Genomic DNA, 19,531 nt, shown 5'->3' with positions numbered 1-19,531 from the left:
GAGTAACAGGAAGAGTTTCTTCAGGTATGTTAGCAACAAGAAGAAAGTCAAGGAAAGTGTGGGCCCCTTACTGAATGAGGGAGGCAACCTAGTGACAGCAGCAAAGAGTTCTGTGGCACCTTATAGACTAACAGACATTTTGGAGCATGAGCTTTCGTGGGTGAATACCCACTTCGTCAGATGCATGTAGTGGAAATTTCCAGGGGCAGATATATATATGCAAGCAAGCTAGAGATAACGAGATTAGTTCAATAGGAACTTGCTCTTGTGTAGGACTGCACTACCTGCACCTAACCTAATTGAACTAACCTCGTTATCTCTAGCTTGCTTGCATATATATATATACCTGCCCCCTGGAAATTTCCACTACATGCATCTGACGAAGTGGGTATTCACCTATGAAATCTCATGCTCCAAAACGTCTGTTAGTCTATAAGGTGCCACAGGATTCTTTGCTGCTTTTACAGATCCAGACTAACACAGCTACCCCTCTGATACTTGCAACCTAGTGACAGAGAATGTGGAAAAAGCTAATGTACTCGATTTTTTTTCTCTGTCTTCACAAACAAGGTCAGCTCCCAGACTGCTGCACTGGGCAGCACAGTATGGGGATAAGGTGACCTGCCCTCTGTGAAGCAAGAAGTAGCTCGGGACTATTTAGAAAAACTGGATGAGCACAAGTCAATGGGGCCAGATGCGCTGCATCCAAGGTTGCTAAAGGAGTTGGCAGATGTGATTGCAGAGCCACTGGCCATTATCTTTGAAAACTCATGGCGAATGGGGGAGGTCCCAGATGACTGGAAAAAGGCTACTGTAGTGCCCATCTTTAAAAAAGGAAGAAGGAGGATCTGGGGAACTATAGGCCAGTCAGCCTTACCTCAGTCCCTGGAAAAATCATGGAGCAGGTCCTCAAGGAATCACTTCTGAAGCACTTAGAGGAGAGGAAAGTGATCAGGAACAGTCAGCATGGATTCACCATGGGCAAGTCATGCCTGACTAACCTCATTGCCTTCTATGAGGAGATAACTGGGTCTGTGGATGAGGGGAAAGCAGCGGATGTGTTATTCCTTGACTTTAGCAAAGCTTTTGATATGGTCTCCCACAGTATTCTTGCCAGCAAGTTAAAGTAGTACGGGCTGGATGATTGGACTATAAGGTGGATAGAAAGCTGGCTAGATCGTCGGGCTCAACGGGTAGTGATCAATGGCTCCATGTCTAGTTGGCAGCCCCTTTCAAGTGGAGTGCCCCAAGGGTCTGTCCTGGGACCGGTTTTGTTCAATATCTTCATTAATGATCTGGAGGATGGCATGGACTGCACTCTCAGCAAGTTTGCAGATGACAGAAAGCTTGGAGGAGTGGTAGATACGCTGGAGGGTAGGGATAGGATACAGAAGGGCCTAGACAAATTAGAGGACTGGGCCAAAAGAAACCTGATGAGATTTAACAAGGACAAGTGCAGAGTCTTACACTTAGGACGGAAGAATCCCATTCACTGTTACAAACTAGGGACTGAATGAATGGCTAGGAAGCAGTTCTGCAGAAAAGGACCTAGAGGTTACAGTGGATGAGAAGCTGGATATGAGTCAGTGTGTCCTTGTTGCCAAGAAGGCTAACAGCATTTTGGGCTGTATAAGTAAGGGCATTGCCAGCAGATCGAGGGATGTGATCATTCCCCTCTATTCGACATTGATGTGGCCTTATCTGGAGTACTGTGTCCAGTTTTGGGCCCCACACTACGAGAAAGATGCTGAAAAATTGGAAAGAGTCCAGCAGAGGGCAACAAAAATGATTAGGGGGCTGGAGCACATGACTTATGAGGAGAGGCGAGGGAACTGGGATTGTTTAGTCTGCGGAAGAGAAGAATGAGGGGGGATTTGATAGCTGCTTTCAACTACCTGAAAGGGGGTTCCAAAGAGTATGGATCTAGATTGTTCTTAGTGGTAGCAGATGACGGAACAAGGAGTAACGGTCTCAAGTTGCAGTGAGGGAGGTTTAGGTTGGATATTAGGAAAAACTTTTTCACTCAGAGAGTGGTGAAGCACTGGAATGGGTTACATAGGGAGGTAGTGGAATCTCCTTCCTTAGAGGTTTTTAAGGTCAGGCTTGACAAAGCCCTGGCTGGGATGATTTAGTTGGGAATTGGTCCTGCTTTGAGCAGGGGGTTGTACTAGATGACCTCCTGAGGTCCCTTCCAACCCTGATATTCTAGGATTCTATGACTGTGACTGACCTTTCCATGGAGATAGAAGGAGCCACTTTGGGGCCAGGGCAATCTGCCTCTCAGCTAGAAGAAGCAGAAAATACTAGTACTGTGTAACGCATGTCTTGTGTGGGTAATATCACAAACTATTCCCCAAGCCTACAACTCAGATTGTGGGAGCTGTGTGCGAGTCTCTGCTCTGCTCTGGAAACATTATAGGCTTTCTTTGTTGCTTGTCAGGTTCAGTTCCTTCTAAAACCAAGTTGTGCACTAGCTGGGACAGTTCACCTGAGGAGAGAGACAGAAACACTCTGAAAAGTCACAATCTTAGGCTATGGCTACATTTCAGAATTTACAGCGGCGCAGCTGCAGCGCTGCTCGTGCAGATGCTCTGAGCCAATGGGAGAGCGCTCTCCTGTCAACTTAGTTACTCCAGCCTCCTCCCACCCCCTAGTGACAGTAGCTATGTCGGTGGGAGGACATAGCGCTGTCCACACCAGCGCTTAGGTCAGTGTAACTTATGTCACACACTCAGGGGATGGCTTATTCACACTCCTGAATGACATAACTTATACCTATTTAAGCCGTAGTGTGTACATAGCCTTAGAACAAGAGAGATCTTGGGTATAAAGAACTGTAGTTCTAGGTAAAATAATTCCATCCTGCTGCCCATCCCAGAGCAAGAATAATCTGCTTTTCTGCAGGCACAGCTGGATGCAGCTGATGAAGATGATGGTGACTAGGGTGACCAGACGTGGCAATAAAATCGGGACTGTCCTGACATTTTGTGGCACTTGGCTTTTTTTTTTTCCCCTGTACCAGCGACGCTTTCCCTCACGTGTCCCGATACTTTCTTCCTCTCATCTGGTCACCCTAATGGTGACTGACATTTATAGACTGTAGCACCTTTCTTGCAAAGATGTAACATCCTTGAAACATTTAAACTATATCTATCTATATGTGTAGACATACACACACATAGGGATCATTTCACCCATCGCTGGAGTGAATCACTACTAGGATGGGAGGCAGCAAAGCACAGCAATGCTACAAATTCAGGGCAGAAAGTTAATTACTCACCTGAATTTCTAAAGAAAGGGACGTAGTCAAATAGCTATTTATATGTATTTCAGTGACATCTGAAAGAACCAACCAAGACCAGGACCCCATTCTTGTAGGCACAATTCGTACACAAAGTAAGAGAGAACTCCATCTCCAGAGAGTTTATAGTCTAAATAGATAAGACAGAGGGCAGAAAATGAGTATTATCCCCATTTTATAAAGGCACCGGAGAAAAAGGAACTGAGGTAGAGAAATGAAGTGATTTGCCCAAGATGTCACAGTCAGGATGTGACAGAGCTGGGACTAGAACTCAGATCTCCTCAGTCCCAGGCACTGTTTTAACCACAAGGAGTTTATCTGAAAAATTAATTGAACTACAGTTTTGCCTTTACTTTAGAAGTATGTACTTGGAATTTAGTCAGGGGGAAATGGCTGTCAAATGGCAGAGCTTAATAATTGCATTTAAATGCAATTTTGGGGTTCATAAAACTGGACCAAATCTTCCAAAAAGTACATGTCTAAGCTGTGCATGTAGCTTCTGATGCAGGCAGCCAGTAAGGGACCTAGGCATTACAGCATTGTAACATGATTCTGCAATGTGGCTGTAACATAGCATAGTCCTACCAACACAGTCACAAAAACATTGTTATAACATCACTGGAGAACTGGCCTCTTATAACTTGGGCCCCAGGTTTTGGCTGCATGGTTTCCCCTGCATTATACCTACGTGACGGTATCCATGTGTGTTAAGTGTTTACAGGATCAAACCACTAGGTTGGGACTTTTAAAAATATTTATTTATAATAGCCCCCATGATATGTGATGCACTTTCCAAACATCCAGGGCTCAGAGGAGTTTGCCATCTGAGGACAAAAAAGGAGCCAAAGTTTAGGGGAAGGGGAACAATAACAGGTAAATTATATACAAGTTGTATCAACTCCCTGGAAGCAGCATGGCTGAAGCAGCTAGCAGTCTGGCAATGAGCTGACGGATGGTACCATGTGTAGGGAGTCATATGGAAGAAGGCACAGATTTGGTGATTATAAAAGGAGCTGACAAGCAGACCGATGAAGCTGGGAACATTAATGGAGTGAAGGGGATGAGGGCAGGGCCGGCTCTAGGCACCAGCATTCCAAGCATGTGCTTGGGGCGGCCCTTTTGAAGGGACGGCACTCCATTTTTTTGTTGTTTTGGGGTTTTTTTGCTTCGGTGGTGGAAATTTTTTCTTTTTTTGCTTGAAGAGGCAAAAAATCTGGAACCAGCCCTGGATGAGGGCAATGTGAATCATACACCACATTCCTTATAATGATTACACCACTATTTGGTTCCATCTGCACAAGCAAAACCAAAGCACATTATAACCTGGCCAGAGCACTATCATGTTGTGACAACCTTCATTTTGGTAGTTTCGGCCATCTCTAAGGTGAATACTTTGATAGAACCACATTCAGAAATCTTGCCAGAATCTTGATGAGTGACAGACTGTCCAAAGCTTGCTTGTTCTAAAGGCAATCCCTGTCCACACCTAGAGAACCTAACCATGATAAAAACAATGTCAGCTTCACATTGGCCAGAACTGTGTCTGGCAAACATTTTAGTGTGGAATTCTCTGCTCATGCAAATTGGTATAACTCTACTGACTTCAATGGAACTATGCCAATTAATATGGTCAGACAGTTTGACCTTTTTGATCTTTACAGTAGTTTATCAGTGTCTGCGGCAGTATAGATAGAGTCTGTTCTTGTGGTGGTCCAGGTATCAGATGGAACAGTGATTTCATTTAGGAATTAAGCCCTGATCCTGCAAACACTTGTATACTTTGTACATAACTTGATGCACAGGGCTAGTTCCATTGTTGGATTGAGTTGCATGTATAAAGTTAAGCATGTGTTTAAAAGAGTTTGTGAATCAGGGCCTTAATCAGAAAGGATTAGTTTTTTCCTGCATTGGGAAAACCCAATCATGAAGGTTAAGGACCAGCCTTTTAGGGCAAATTTTGTACTCAGATTTGTCTGTTTGCTGCAGGTTTTTGTTTAATAAACAAAACAAAACAACAACAACAAAAAACAAATAAAAGAACAGCCTAATCCATGTACTTCTTTTTTTCAAAGGCCTTGTGACAAAGACACAAACTTCACCACAGCTGTACAAGAGAGTAACCAGTCTTCTCTATTATCAGCAGAGCTTGTAGTGTTTGGGATAAAACCACCTGGTGAGTCGACTTCCTTATTCCCTCATGCACAGAGGGAATTGTGTTAAAGTCAATCAGAATATCAAATGGAGGAACATAAGAGGAAAGCAGGACAATGGAAGATAAAACAGAAGTTGGGCCCAGTTCCACAACTGTGGAGCCAAACACTCCTGAACTTTGGTTACAGTTGGTTCCAGATTAAAATCTAGATCTGAACCTCCTCTAAATAAACCCCAAATCGTTGGCAACACTCTCCTTGTTTTTCCTGATCTCAAACTCTCTGAATATGTTGAAATGTGTGTTGCATTTTGCCCTTTGCTGACATCTTTTCTCCTGTCTCCCAGGTCTGTTATAATCTGCATATGCCCAGGTGCTCCTTTGAAGCTTAATAAAAAAAAAGGATAATTCTTCAGGCTGGAGGAGTCTGAATTTTGTGATGATTGACGTTTGCCTCATGAATGCTGGGATGTTTACTCTCTTCTTGCTGGGTGCTCAGAACTGCCACTAAAGTGGGAGCTATGTGCATCCAGTGAGAGAAGTATCTATCCCAATGTATTTTTTTTACATCCTGCATTGCTCAAGCTGTGCTCCCTCTTCTGGTCCACCCTTTCACCAAAAGAATCAAGCACAGAGGAAAATCACAATACAGTGCTCTCCTTGTGAAAGTTACCTTATAGTTTCTGTAGCTCTGTCATCTCGGAGCCTTGCAGCAGTTTCAATTTTCCAGCAGCTTGACTGCTCAGTGGCTCAATTTTTTTTTTGACTCACTCTTCACTGGGAGCCTAACTATCTCCAGATGTTCAGGAACTTTTGTAAGTGAGCGGGAAAGGACTTGATCGCCAGCTTGAATGTCTGGCAAAGAGCTCACTGCAGCCCTTTGTTTAGGCATCCAGTTTACCAGGACAAAGCATGCAGCATAACCTTATTCCTTAGCACTGTATATATTTAAATACTCATTACAGTCAGCATTAGGTAAGCAGCCCTTCCGTTTCCCACAGCTTAGTTGTGTCTAGGCAGCCAGATAGAAAAATAGTAACATGTCATTGCTCTTCATAGTATTTAAAAGTACGTCAGTAAAGTGCATAACAAGAAATGGCCTACATGGTATAAATGAGTTTCAGATTAGTAGGGTGGCCACAGTTATTTACAGTGGTGTAGCTTTATACATGTGTATACCAAAATCCAATCCCCAAACCACACTCTAATACCAGCCAGTATTTCAGAGAATGAGGGCATAATTTTCAGTTTGGAGGAATGGTTAGTAAATCATAATATTGGCAGAAGCATTGATAGTTATTAAGGGTTAGATTGTGACTTGGCCTATACACCCACCCAAGGCAGATAGGGGGAGCAATCCTTCTTGTGTCCTTGCCTGAGCTACTTGGACCTTAAGTTCAGGCATGTGAGCATAAGAGGATGTTGTGTCAGGAGCAGGAGGACAGGGAATAGGCAGAGCCTTGGCTCCACCGCACTGCATGCCGGCCACTGTAGCTGAGCTGACACAGGGGTATTGTCATGTGCTACTGTACAGGCCTGCAGCAATTTACTCCCATTGGTGCAAGAAGGAAGTAGGGAAGGAAGCATGATTCAGAACTGAGTCACAAAGCCTCCTGCACCTAGGGCTGCCTTGAGGGCAGGCAAAAGGGGCGGTTTGTCCCAGGTGCCTTGTTTTAGAGGATCCTCAAACCGAGCAGTGTTGTGGCCTGGTGCACTCAGGTTTGGCCCGGCTGCCCATCCGTCTGTCAGGACAGAGAGGTGGCTGGGTCCTAATGTGAATGAGTGGCGTCAGAGCAGGAAACCAGGCCCAGCCTCGTGGGACAAGAGCCATCATTGTGGTATGAGCAAGGGGTGGGCTCACTCTCTGGCTTTATCCTTTCCCCATCTCCTCATCCCAGACCCCCCCCCCCCTCAGTGTTTTTGACCCTGGGTTGTTTTTTGTTTTTGTTTTTGTTTTTGCAGGGGGAGGGTTGGAAACATGCAGGAGCCTTGGTTTCAGAGTTTGCCCCAAGACTCCCATAACTCTGGCCCTGCATGCCCCACCCTTGTCTCAGATCTGTGTAGAGTTACAATCTAGCCTAGAGGTGTGGGGTGCATTATAAATATTTCAGATGATTTTGAAATGTTGGCAGGATTATAAAAATTGCCATGACATAATCAAGAAAGTGAAAATAAACCTTCAAGCCACGATGTGCTACTGAAGCAGATTTCTTCAGGGACACATGGGAGAAATAATGTTCATTTCCTGAGACTGTACCAATTAAAGAATGTGTCTTTAATGTAATGGAATTTTTCTTTCTTTTCTCTGCCTGGTTAACGGCTTGCTTTCTTAGGGATGGAGGAAATGTAATAAATTTATTAATACTGTCTATGACATTTTTATTGAGAGAGTCTGTTGAGTTAATGAAATGTTTCTTATAAGTCTATGTTGCTTTGATTCGTCTCTTGCCAGGGAGAAAACAATAGCACCCATGTAAGAACATTCCAGCACACACCTGAAAGATGGCAGAAAAGGTATTGGCTTCAAGGATCCTGCGTCCTGTCTCCAGATTGCAAGACTTGGTTTGCCAGTGCTGGGAGCTAATGGCCTGCATTGTGCAGGAGGTCAGACTAAATGATCATAATGGTCCCTTCTGACCTTAAAGTCTTTGAGGACTATAAACAGTTAAAAAGTGACTTGGGCTGAGATCCCAAAAGACATTTAGGTGCCTAACTCTTTGGTCCCTGCAAGGAGGGAGGGATTAAAAGTCTGAGCAGGCATTAAAGACACACACCTGAAAGCAAACAGAGCAAAATGGATTGTGAATGAAGGGAATGGACTGCCACCCAAATCCAAGAGATCTTGGGGAGTCTCTTGAAAGCTTAGACCTACCAGGATTCCAACATGGTATATGAAGAGACACCTGGTAAAGTCAATATGTTTATAGTCTGTTTATTGTTTCCAGATGTTTGTATCTGAAATGCTTTGGTTATGACTAAACAATACTTTGCCTTCAGAGGCTATTTGGTCAATGGATGCCACAGATTATAGCTTTTGAGGACCAGAACTGCAGATACTGAACCTAAAGTGGGACTATTGAGGTAATCACAGTTAGCACCAGAGGAATCCAGATCAAGGCTGACTCTGAGGCTGGAAGAATCTTATGAATGAACCCTAAGAGAGATGTGACCTTTGAGCCTGAGATGTGATTGGGGATGAACTCAAAGAGACAAGGGGTCAGAGGTGCAGATAGCCTTGTCATTGTGACATCATCAAAAAATATCCCAACCCCCTTATATAGTATTACTATAATATTATAAAATCATTGCTACGTACTGTTTTCTTGTTTTTTTTTTTTTAACCAATCTGGGTTGTTTTGAATCCATGTTTCAGTTATCACGTGAGTAATGGTTAAACACTCTGTCAGTTTCCAAATGGTCTGCCTACAAATCCCTCTAAAACTCATAAAAAAACAATCCATAATGCAGGCATGGTACTGCCACGCTTTAACGTTTTGACATCTGTTATGACATTATGTGTCTTATTGAATTACAAGACAGAAAAAAAAAACGAATGCAAAAAGTGTGTGTGTGTGAAGAAGTATATAACTATTCATTCCAAAGAGCTACAACTAACACTTATTGGCTGATATTCAGGCATATTAACTTTGATTTGCTCCCGCAACTCTGAGCTTGCCCAGCTAATATCTTAGTATTGGCAGCACCCTTGATCTGTCACAGGAGGATAAAATAATGAAATCTCATAGACCAGACTCTCAGCTGGTGACAACTGACATCGCTCCATTGATTTAAAAGGAGCTATTTTGATTTACATTGTTTGAGGATCTGGCCTCATGTCTTATTTTCAGAGTAGCAGAGAATCTCTAATAACTATGATAAGAATTTTTCTGGCATGGACATGGCACTGTTCTGCATGTCACTCTATGTGCATGACTGTCTTTGTCAGTGGGACTTCTGCATGTGGAATGATTCCAGAGTAAAGCCATATCATAGATCCATCGTTCGTGTGTGGTAGCATTAGGGAAGTTGGGCTTCAAATCCCATATTTGTATCTGTCAAGTATATCAAGAATTTGTCTCCAAGAATGTGGATAAGTGTTCTCTTATGGGAGAAGGTGGAAACAGGACAGTTGACTGAGCAAGGACTGAAAAAGTTTGACTGGCAGCTGGAAGCATTAGCAGGAGAGAGGGTTGTTATGTGAAGGGAAAACGGGGAAAAATTGTACTGTACTTGTGGTAAATTGCTTTTTTTGTTCATTTGTTTGTTTTATCTTCTGTAGGGTAAGCTGCTTTCTGTTCTAAAATACCACCCCACAATGTGGCCTGCTTGGTACTGCCAGATGACAAAGAGTAAATAATAAACAAAAGCGATCGGGCATATTGATCGATTGTTCTCCACATCCCTGAAGGCAGGACAAGAAATAAGAACATAAGATTTTCCCTAGAACAGAAAATAATTGGTTTAATCCACAGCAAAGGCGATTGAGGTTAGATATTAGGAAAAATTCCCTAACCATGCGGATATTTAAGCTCTGGAACAGGCATCCAAGGGAGTTGTGGAATCCTCATCATAGAAGGTTTTTAAGAACAGTTTACACAAAGACCTGTCAGGGATGGTCTGGGTTTACTGATCCTGACTCAGATGACCTCTTGAGGTCCCTTCCAGCTCTACATTTCTATGATTGGGCCCACAGGTACACCTTTATGGCTGGCTCTCTGTAACACGATTAATTTCCCTGGAGTTTCCCCTTAGTGCCTCCAGAATGAGGCTCTGATCCTACAAACACATGTGTTTACCTTTACGTACTTAGGCCACTCTATTGTGGTCAACAGGATTACTCTCATCTGTAAGGTTTAGAACATCCATAAGTGTGTGCAAAATGGGGACCCAAATGAAGATAGAGTTGGACCTATTGACTCAGAGTTGCATGGACATAACTGAAAGTGCAGCTTGAGCTAATAGCTCTTTGGCTCTTTGCATTACCCCCCACATCACCCTTGTGCACAAACCTTGCCCTTCTGTCTAAAAAGTTGTTTCATCGTAAGTGACAATTCCAAAGAAGGAAAAATATTATTTGAAAGCAAACATATCAAGATACAACATTAGAACCAGTTTCACTGGTGCAATTATGATTGTACATTCTGTGCAACTGGGTCACATGAAAAAAAAGACAGTTCAGGAGGAAGAATGGCAGCTTTTTTTCTTTTTCTTTTAAACATTTGGGCACTAGCAGGGGGTCTGGAAACTTAAATCTTCAAAGAAAGAGAGAGAAGCAGCATGTCATATTTCTCTGATGGCTGCCATGTCTCAGTTTACATCTGTTTCCTGTACAAGGAAGCACAAGTAGCAATGAAATCACAAGGAATAATGCCAGTGCTCATTATTTATTTCAAACTGATAATCTTAGTTGAATTTACAGTTTGATTCCATGAAACCATAAAGCATCTTTTAAAGAATACAGTTGGGAAATAGTTGTAATGTCTTTTAAGCCGGGGACCATCTATGTTAAATGGACAGACTTTAAATCATGCTTCCATTGGATGAAGAAATAGACAATTAGGATTTCCCAGAAATTTAGTGCTGTAGGTCATGTGACCCATCTAGTGCATTCCTGCTTCCAACTGCAGACACAAAGCTCACATGAATCAGAGTCTATGTATGTTCCTCAGGATGACGAGGAGTCTTGGATGCTGAAGGGAGTGGGGAAAGAGTAAAATTAACTAATTTGATTAAATTAAATTAAGTGCACCACACAGCAATTAGCAAAAGTATTTGTGAATTGTTACAACAGAGCATAGAAACCGGGTGGGCTTTTTTTGACATTGCCCTTACAGCTCTATTCATGTGGCTAAAGAGACAATAGGAATTGTACGAGCCAGAGTGACTCTTGGTTAGCAGCATCACAGAATATCAAGAAGAGCTCTAATACAGTTTTATTAGAGGAACAAGGACATTGTAATCTTTGTTTTTGTTTTGTTTATGTAAATATACAAATTAGCGACGTGGGTATAATATAGAAAGGGACCTCTGTTCTGTACAAATTGCTCCACCAATAATATCACCACGTACATCACTGAAACATCTAGAGAGTGAACAAGTAAATAAAATAGTTTTGAAATAAAATAGTTGACAGTGCAGCCAGAGGCGTAACTTCAGAACATCCTCTGTCTCCGGCGCTTGGCTGCCATCTTTATTTTACTTTCAATTTCCACCCATTTGTAAACCAACATCAGGCTGGGGATAGGAAACACAGTAATAGACTCTTCCAGTGTTGATTGACTGTCCTTTCCTTGTGGAAATAGTCAGAATGTGGGAAATTCTCATTATGTCATATAATCCAAAAAACTGGATGATTTAAACACTTTGGGACAGATTTATAAGGGTGCCTAGATGCAGATCCTCAAAGGTATTTAGGTACCCAATTCCACTGAAGTTAATGGGAGATAGAATTTTCAAAAGCTCTTAGGGCCCAGATCCTCCAAATGTATTTTAGCTGATGCTATGGCACTTATCTGCATCTTTAGGCACCTAAATACGTTTAAAAATCTGGCCCTTTGTCTTTAGTAAATAAGTGCAGGGTCAAGAGTTTCAAAAGCGATTAGCAATTTTCAGTTCCCAAGTTTGAGATACCTTGAAGGGACCTGAGTTCCAGAATGCAGATGCTCAGCACTTTCTAATAATTGGGTCCCTTTAAGGATTCTCAGGTTGAACACCCACAATCACCGGTCACTTCTGAAAATCTTGGATAGAGCCTGTTTCAAATTCTCTTCTGATAGCTGCTATAGCCTCTTCAGGAGCAGCAAGAAACATCCACAATGCTACAGTGGATTCCATCTTGTTAAAGGCCACAGTCCTCAAACCGACCCCTTCCTGCCCTTACTTTGGGGCTGCAAGTGGGGAGAAGAAGGGTGGCATACCAGGCAGCTATATTGCTTCTATAACATCCAGGGACTCCATACTGAGAGAGCCTCCATCTAGGAAAATAGAGGAGATTTCTGCTCTCTTTGCACTGAGCAGAACAAAAGGAGTAAGAATCTGTCTCCTGACCTCTCTTATCTGGGCTCCTGGGACTGATCGCAACAGTCATGGCATTTTTGTATAAATTTCCCACCTCCCACCCTAAAATCAAGATAAGAACATGAAAACTGCGTGGAATACAGAGTTGCTATGCTTGTTAAGTCCAAGATACATTTTCTTTATCACATAGATCAATTATTTGTAATAGTTTGGGGTTTATTGAAAAAATAAAATAACACTATCTATTGTGTAGAATTAAAAGCCATTTAGGTCTTCACAGAAGAGAGATTTAGCTCTATACAAATAAATGGTTAAATCTGTTCTGCTGTCCCTCTGCCTTGGTCCTTTAGCAGTGGATGGAGAATTGCCTGACATACAAGTGCGAGATGTGGCAGCTGAACAGAAGACCCCAATGCACGCTCTTCCTGTGCTCGTCATACAACGGTGCTAGCGGTTCAGGAATTCCCTTTGAGGCCATATAATTAGAATGTTGAGCCAATAGCTCGTTCACCCCAAAAGCATCATTACCTTTGATTCACCTTTGTTCTTGAGGATAACTTGCATTATCTATAAAATCAGTTCCTGTACCAATTCCTTATGATAATATATGCAGGACTTCTCTGTCATCTGGCTAAATAGATGCACTGCCTTTGGGGATCATTCATATCCTGTTACAAGGGTCACTTGTTCTTCAAATGTTTCTTTTCTGAAGAGTGAACTTCACAGCTTCTGTGTGTACAAAATATTGGACAGCTTTTCCCTGCCCCAAAATTGCTACATGGGAAATTTTTATGAACAAAGAGTTTGGTGACGTGGGTTGTTGAAGGCCATGTGCAAGTTATATTGGACACTTTGCACTCTTTTGTCTTAGCCTCTGAGAATGCTTAACCTGCTTTGAAAGCTCACATTATTCTTTTACTTTCCCAGAAGCAAAATCTATCCACTGCATGTTTGTGTTGCTATTTACCCCTCTCATTTCAGTTGAGGCCAAAAGAAGTTGGCAAACTGATTTCCCACTGGAGGGAAAATGCCAGCGACAAGTGTAAAGTGTAAGAAAGGGATGAGAAGAATAATGGTGTAAACAGAGATGGATCCAAACCAAAACCCTGGATAGGAACATACCCAAATCGTGTAGCTCAACCTATTTCTGATAACCATAAGGGGGGATTTAACTACCCAGTCATCAGCTACCATAGTGTGTGTGCTTACAGGCACACACACCTGGCAATTAGGCTGTTTGGACTGTGGTATTTGCAGATAACATCCTAAACCAGCATGGGAGAGAAGGTATCAAAGAACAAACCATACATGACCTATCCTTTCAAGCAGTGTGAAGGATGCAGTCACAGAGATAAAGGCAGACAAAAATCTTTGACAAGAGTGACCACAATGTAATAAGTAAGGTACGGGGTAAATACCAGGGTTATCAGTAAAGAGGATTAGAGGAGATCATTACCCATTAACAGGGCAAGCTTTGAGAAAATGACAGTAGCATTGGAAAGAGCTGACTAGGATAGGGGAAGGAGGTCTATGAACAGCGGAGGGGAAATGGAGGTTTCTAATAGCAAACATATTCCAAGCTCAGAAATGAGTACGGTGCTCAGGAATAGTAATACAAGAAAGGTGAATTTGATTAATTTGGTTGACAAAGGAAGTCATAAATACTAGGAGGAGAACATAATGTTTAACATATATCAGGGCACAAAATATAAACTAAATAAAGAGGATTATCAACTAAAACTGGAAGTGTTTAAAAACTGCTTTGGAAAATTAGCACAGATAACACACCAGGGATTCCTGTGACATATATGGTCCATTTATTTAGGTTTTAATTCTACCAGATATAGTTATCTCAGTAATTTTTTTCTGGTTGTGTTTGGGACTAAGGTGCCACCTCAAACTGCCCGGTCAGCAGCATGCTGATCAAGTAGCCATGTTAACCACTACACTACAGAAAAGTGGCTAGCAGAGATGTATACAGGATTTGTGGGAGATGAACTCTTTCAAATGACCATGCACACTGGCAGCATTGGATGTTGTTTAGCATATGATATCAAAAACTGAATTTTATTTGACTCAGTGTTTGAGTAGACATAATACCCTGGCAGTAATTGTCCTGAGTAAAGACAGACATGGCCATCTGAAACTACTAGAAAAACCTATATCTCTGTTTGTTTTCCATGTAGAAAAAAGAGGCCTGGAGTCTGGTATACTGCCTCACTAGCCAAACCGTTAAAGCTCATATACATATTGGTATACACATATTCTGGAAAATCACTTATTAATAGACAACTCCTCCTGCTGCATCAGAGAACTGGCTAGTAAATTGGCAAGTCTATTATACTGAGGTTCCTCAGATATGATGGTAATGGGTGTAGGATATGTCTACACTTTGAACTTCGGGTGTAATTTCCAGCTCAAGACGATATACCCACACTATCTCCAAGTGAAAAATAGAAGTGTAGGTGTAATGGTGCGAGTAGTGGGAGGGGGGATAGCTGCCCGACTACATACCCATCTAAGACCTTAGGTAGGTAGTTGGACGCGCTAGCCCCTCCCGCTGTTCACACCACCACGGCTATACAGTCAGTTGGCATGATGTTGGTTAATTAGTGTGTCAGAATTATGTCTTCCTTTGAATGCTTGATGAAGAAAAATCCTTATGAGTACACAGTTCTCATGTCTGAGGACAACAAAATGCAGGGGGATAGTAACCTTTTTATGGTTGAAACTAGTCATAACTGTACAAAATCCAGGGATTTGTATCCCCTCTTATCTAGAGAAATGCATTGAAAGATCCACTGAGAGACGGATCAGTATAGTTACAATTTGTCCTTGCTGTGGGTCCCTGTCAACCAGAAACTTCGATATTGGTGTCTGTCATTTGGGATTTCATGGTTTCCAAGTCTGATGCTCACATAGAGCCCTACTGTATCTGTAAACTTGATACTTGTTTAACAAGTATGTAGCCATGATGCCCATTGCATACAAATCTAGATTTAGATTTAGACCTGATCCTGCACTGGGATCTACTAGCCTAGAGTGTGGTGCTTATATGGAGTCCATCTGACTGACGCAAAAATGAATTCAGCCCACCACATAAGACAGGAGTCCAGGCTAATGAGTCCCTGTGTAGGATCAGCAACTTGTAAGCATCTCAGATGCTGCATTTGTATCTTATATAGCACCAAGTACACTGTAAGCCCTAATACAACAGCTTTTCAGTTTGTGCAGTTTCTAGTGATTGAATATAATTGGTATGGACTATAGGCTAGATTGAGCTTTTGCTCAATGCCCTGTGTAAGACAGAGGGTTGCAATTCCTTCCCTACTCCAAGGTGGAGGAAATTGGTGCCATTCCTTCAAATTACTTCTTCCTCCCTGCCATGCTTTGCCAGCTGGCTGGTAGATGGAGGAGATGGAGGTAAGGCTCAGCCCAGCCATCCGTTCTCTGTCCACTTACTTCTGGTGGGAAACAGTGGTCCCATAGAGCAAGTATACTCAGCCACATGCTGAGAACACTGAATTGGGAAGGCCACAGGAGAGGAAGGAAGAAATGTGTTGGTTTGTATCCTGTATTTCTCTTAGCAGCCTTGTTGGGCTGGAGCAGTCTGATCATATTTGATGGGCCTAGTGTATGGATTTATTGATAACTATGTATGCCACAGTGAAGTGTGTGTGTTTGTGTCTGTCTGCGTGTGGGTAGGTGTGTGCGCACATACATGCACAGTTACAGCAATAATCATAATCCAAGAAACTGAAAGTTAGGATGCAGGTTATTCACCTATAGGTTATTCACCAAATGATCAACGTTTTGTGAACTCTGAGGATTATTTTATAGAAAATGAAGTTTAAACTCTGTGGCAAATTATTGGCCTGTTAGTACTCTCATTGTCATTTAAAGAGTGGCAAAAACTACATAGATACTGATGAATACTGTAAGAGCTTGTCCCTGGCACCTCCTGCTGCTGTGTGTGGCATTGTAGTCCTTTTTCAGCTTCTGGTGTTCCCTGTAGGTTGTCAGCCTTGTTTGGCAGGTCCTCTGGCTGAGTCACAAAGTCCAAAGGAGCCTCTTCTGGGGTATTAAGCTATCTGATAAATAAACAGCCTATTTGCCCTTAATATGGTCTTTAAATGCAGTCCTTTGTTGAGACTCCTAGCATAGTCCTGCACCCTTCATGGGTTTACACTGCTTTACTTGTAGCTGGGTCAGGGAACATGGACCCACTTACTCTGGCTTCCAAACTGGGGACCCTATAAGCAATAGCTACTCACTGCTCCATTTCCTTTGAGCTTCACCCTTATCTCAGGGACAAGATTTTTAGGACCTCTCCCTCCCTGCAAACCCAGCTAAGCAAAATGCATCCAGAAACAGACTCTGGCTAGCCCTTAGGCTGCTTTGGGCAGAGATGAGTACCTTTCCTTGCACTCTGACCCCCAGCTAGGTCCTTTTATCTGAGCCTGCTGGGCTCTGATTGGTGGCTTTTGTGCAGACTGATCTTTGCGACTCCTGTTCTTGGGTGAGACACACACACACACACACACACACACAGTGTTCTCTTGGCTGGCACATGGGGTGACAGGAGGGGATAGCCATAGTTCTGCCTATTGTCTGTGTGTATGTCTCTATGGGAAAGTATTTAGGATACAACCCCATATGTTCCCCTGAATGCCAGGGCTGAAGATAGAGCCACGCCTTATGCAGTCATGCAAGTGGGATAAACCTTGCTTTCCTCTACTGGCGGAGTAACAGCTTGTCCCAATCTAGCCCTTAGCTTGTAAGCTCTTCATGGGTGGGAGTGTTTCTTCCAGTGCATTGGTATAGTGTCTTGTATGATCTGATCATACAAGAATATCTGGATGACTTTGTAAAACTGGAGTAATAGAAATAGGATGAAATGTAACAGTGCAAAGTATAAGGACATGCATTTAAGGACTAACAAGAAGAATTTTTGCTATAAGCTGGGGATGTAACAGCTGGAAGTGACAAAGGATGAGAAAGTCATGGGTGTATTGATTGTTCACAAGTTGACTATGAGCCGCGAATGTGATGCGGCCATGAAAAAGGCTAATGCAGTCCTAGGATGCATCAGGCAAGGTATTTCCAGTAGAGATAGGTGAGACCTCATCTGGCGTACTAAGTGCATTCCTGATCTCCCGTGTTTAAGAAAGATGAATTCAAACTGGAACAGGTGCAGAGAAGGGCTACTAGATGATCCAAGGAATGGAAAACCTTTCTTAGAATAGAAGACTCAAAGAGCTTGGCTTGTTTAGTCTAACCAAAAGAAGGCTGAGGGGAGATATTAATATATAAATACATCACAGGAATAAATACTAGGGAGGAAGAGGAATTATTTAAATTAAGCACCAATGTGGACACAAGAACAAGTGGATATAAACTGTCCATCAACAAATTTAGACTTGAAATTAGGCCAAGGTTTCTAAACACCAGAGGACTGACATTCAGGAACAGCCTTCCAAGGGGAGCAGTGAGGGCACAAAAACTCAACTGGCTTCAAGACTGAGCTTGATAAGTTTATTGAAGGAATGGTATGGTGATACTGCCTACAGCGGCATGTGGCTGATCTGTAACTGCTGTCAGCAAATATCTCCAATGGCTGGAGATGGGAAACTAGTTGGAGAGGGTTCTGAGTTACTACAGAAAATTCTTTCCCAGGTATATGGCTGGTGGATCTTGCCCACATGCTCAGAATCTAACTAATTGCCATATTTCGGGTCAGGAAGGAATTTTCCCCTGATCTGATTGGCAGAGACCCTGTGGATTTTTCACCTTCCTCTGCAGCAAGGCATGGGTCACTTGCAGGTTTAAACTAGTGTAAATGGCGGATTCTCTGCAAATTGAAGACAAACCATTTTCTGAGGTCTTCATTAATTGAATCAGAAGGTAGGGATCTACTATAAGAATGGTGGTGAGGTTCTGTGGCCTGCAAGGGCAAGAGGTCAGACTAGATGATCATGATGGTCCTTTCTGACCTTAAAGTCTATGATCGGGACGGCTAATTGTTATGGTAATACACATGAGTAAGAATGAAGTCAATCCAGTTACACCAGTGTAATCCTCATATGAGAGCTGAATCTGGGCCAGACACATTATGGGGCACATTTTCAAAAGTGTCCACTGGGTTTGGCATCCCAAAAATTATTTATTCCGCAAAAACTGAGGCACCAAAAATTATTATTTGCATTTGAAAATTTTCACCTAAGTGACTAAACCAAGGCCATAGCACGAGTAAGTGTCTAAGGCAGAATTAGAATCACAGTCTTCCCCTACAGTAACTGCTAGACCAAAATAACAAGATGCACACACGCATTAAAAAACCCTCCCATCTTGGGATGAAATGCTGAAATTTTTCACAAAATATTTTTTTTCAAAAACTGTTTCAGGTCCATTTAAATGTTTTCATTTGCCTTTTGACCCTTTAAAATTTTTTTTATTATAAAATGAAGTAAATTTCTATGTGTAAAGTCATTTTAAAATGAAAAATTGAAACTTTTCATCCTGTAAATGTCAAAATGAGATAGCTACAATTTTTATCGATTTTTAAGTGATATTTCATTAAAATCAATACAGTGTCACAAAAATGGGTTAATTGTAATGCCATTTTCTGGTGGAAAACTGTTCCAACAAAATTCTTCCAACTAGCCCTAAAAGATATGTATAATTCTAGACCCCTTGTTTGCAAAGAAAACTTTTGAACTATAACCTGAAAATAACACTAGTGCAGGATTGTTTTCCCGGGTTTGAAGACCATGGGAAACAGTGGCTCAGGGATTGTAAACTCCCCTTCTCCCTTTAATCTCATTTGGTTGTCTATTGTCTAAATTCAGAGTTGTATGAGTTTAACTAAAGATGTGATTTTAGACCAATTTAGGTACTGTAGTGCAACTTTTGTGTGTGAACACTCATATCAATTTAAACTTGGTTTATAGTAGTTTGGCCTGCATTCGTAAGTTTAGGACTTATCTATATGAGAAAGTTATACTGCCTTAAGTTAATGTATGATTTATAAACCAATTTAATTAAATCAGTGCAAGAGGTCAGGT

The sequence above is a fragment of the Gopherus flavomarginatus genome, chromosome 2, assembly GCF_025201925.1.
Source record: "Gopherus flavomarginatus isolate rGopFla2 chromosome 2, rGopFla2.mat.asm, whole genome shotgun sequence".
Taxonomy (NCBI): domain Eukaryota; kingdom Metazoa; phylum Chordata; order Testudines; family Testudinidae; genus Gopherus; species Gopherus flavomarginatus.
This window is presented reverse-complemented; position numbering follows the sequence as displayed.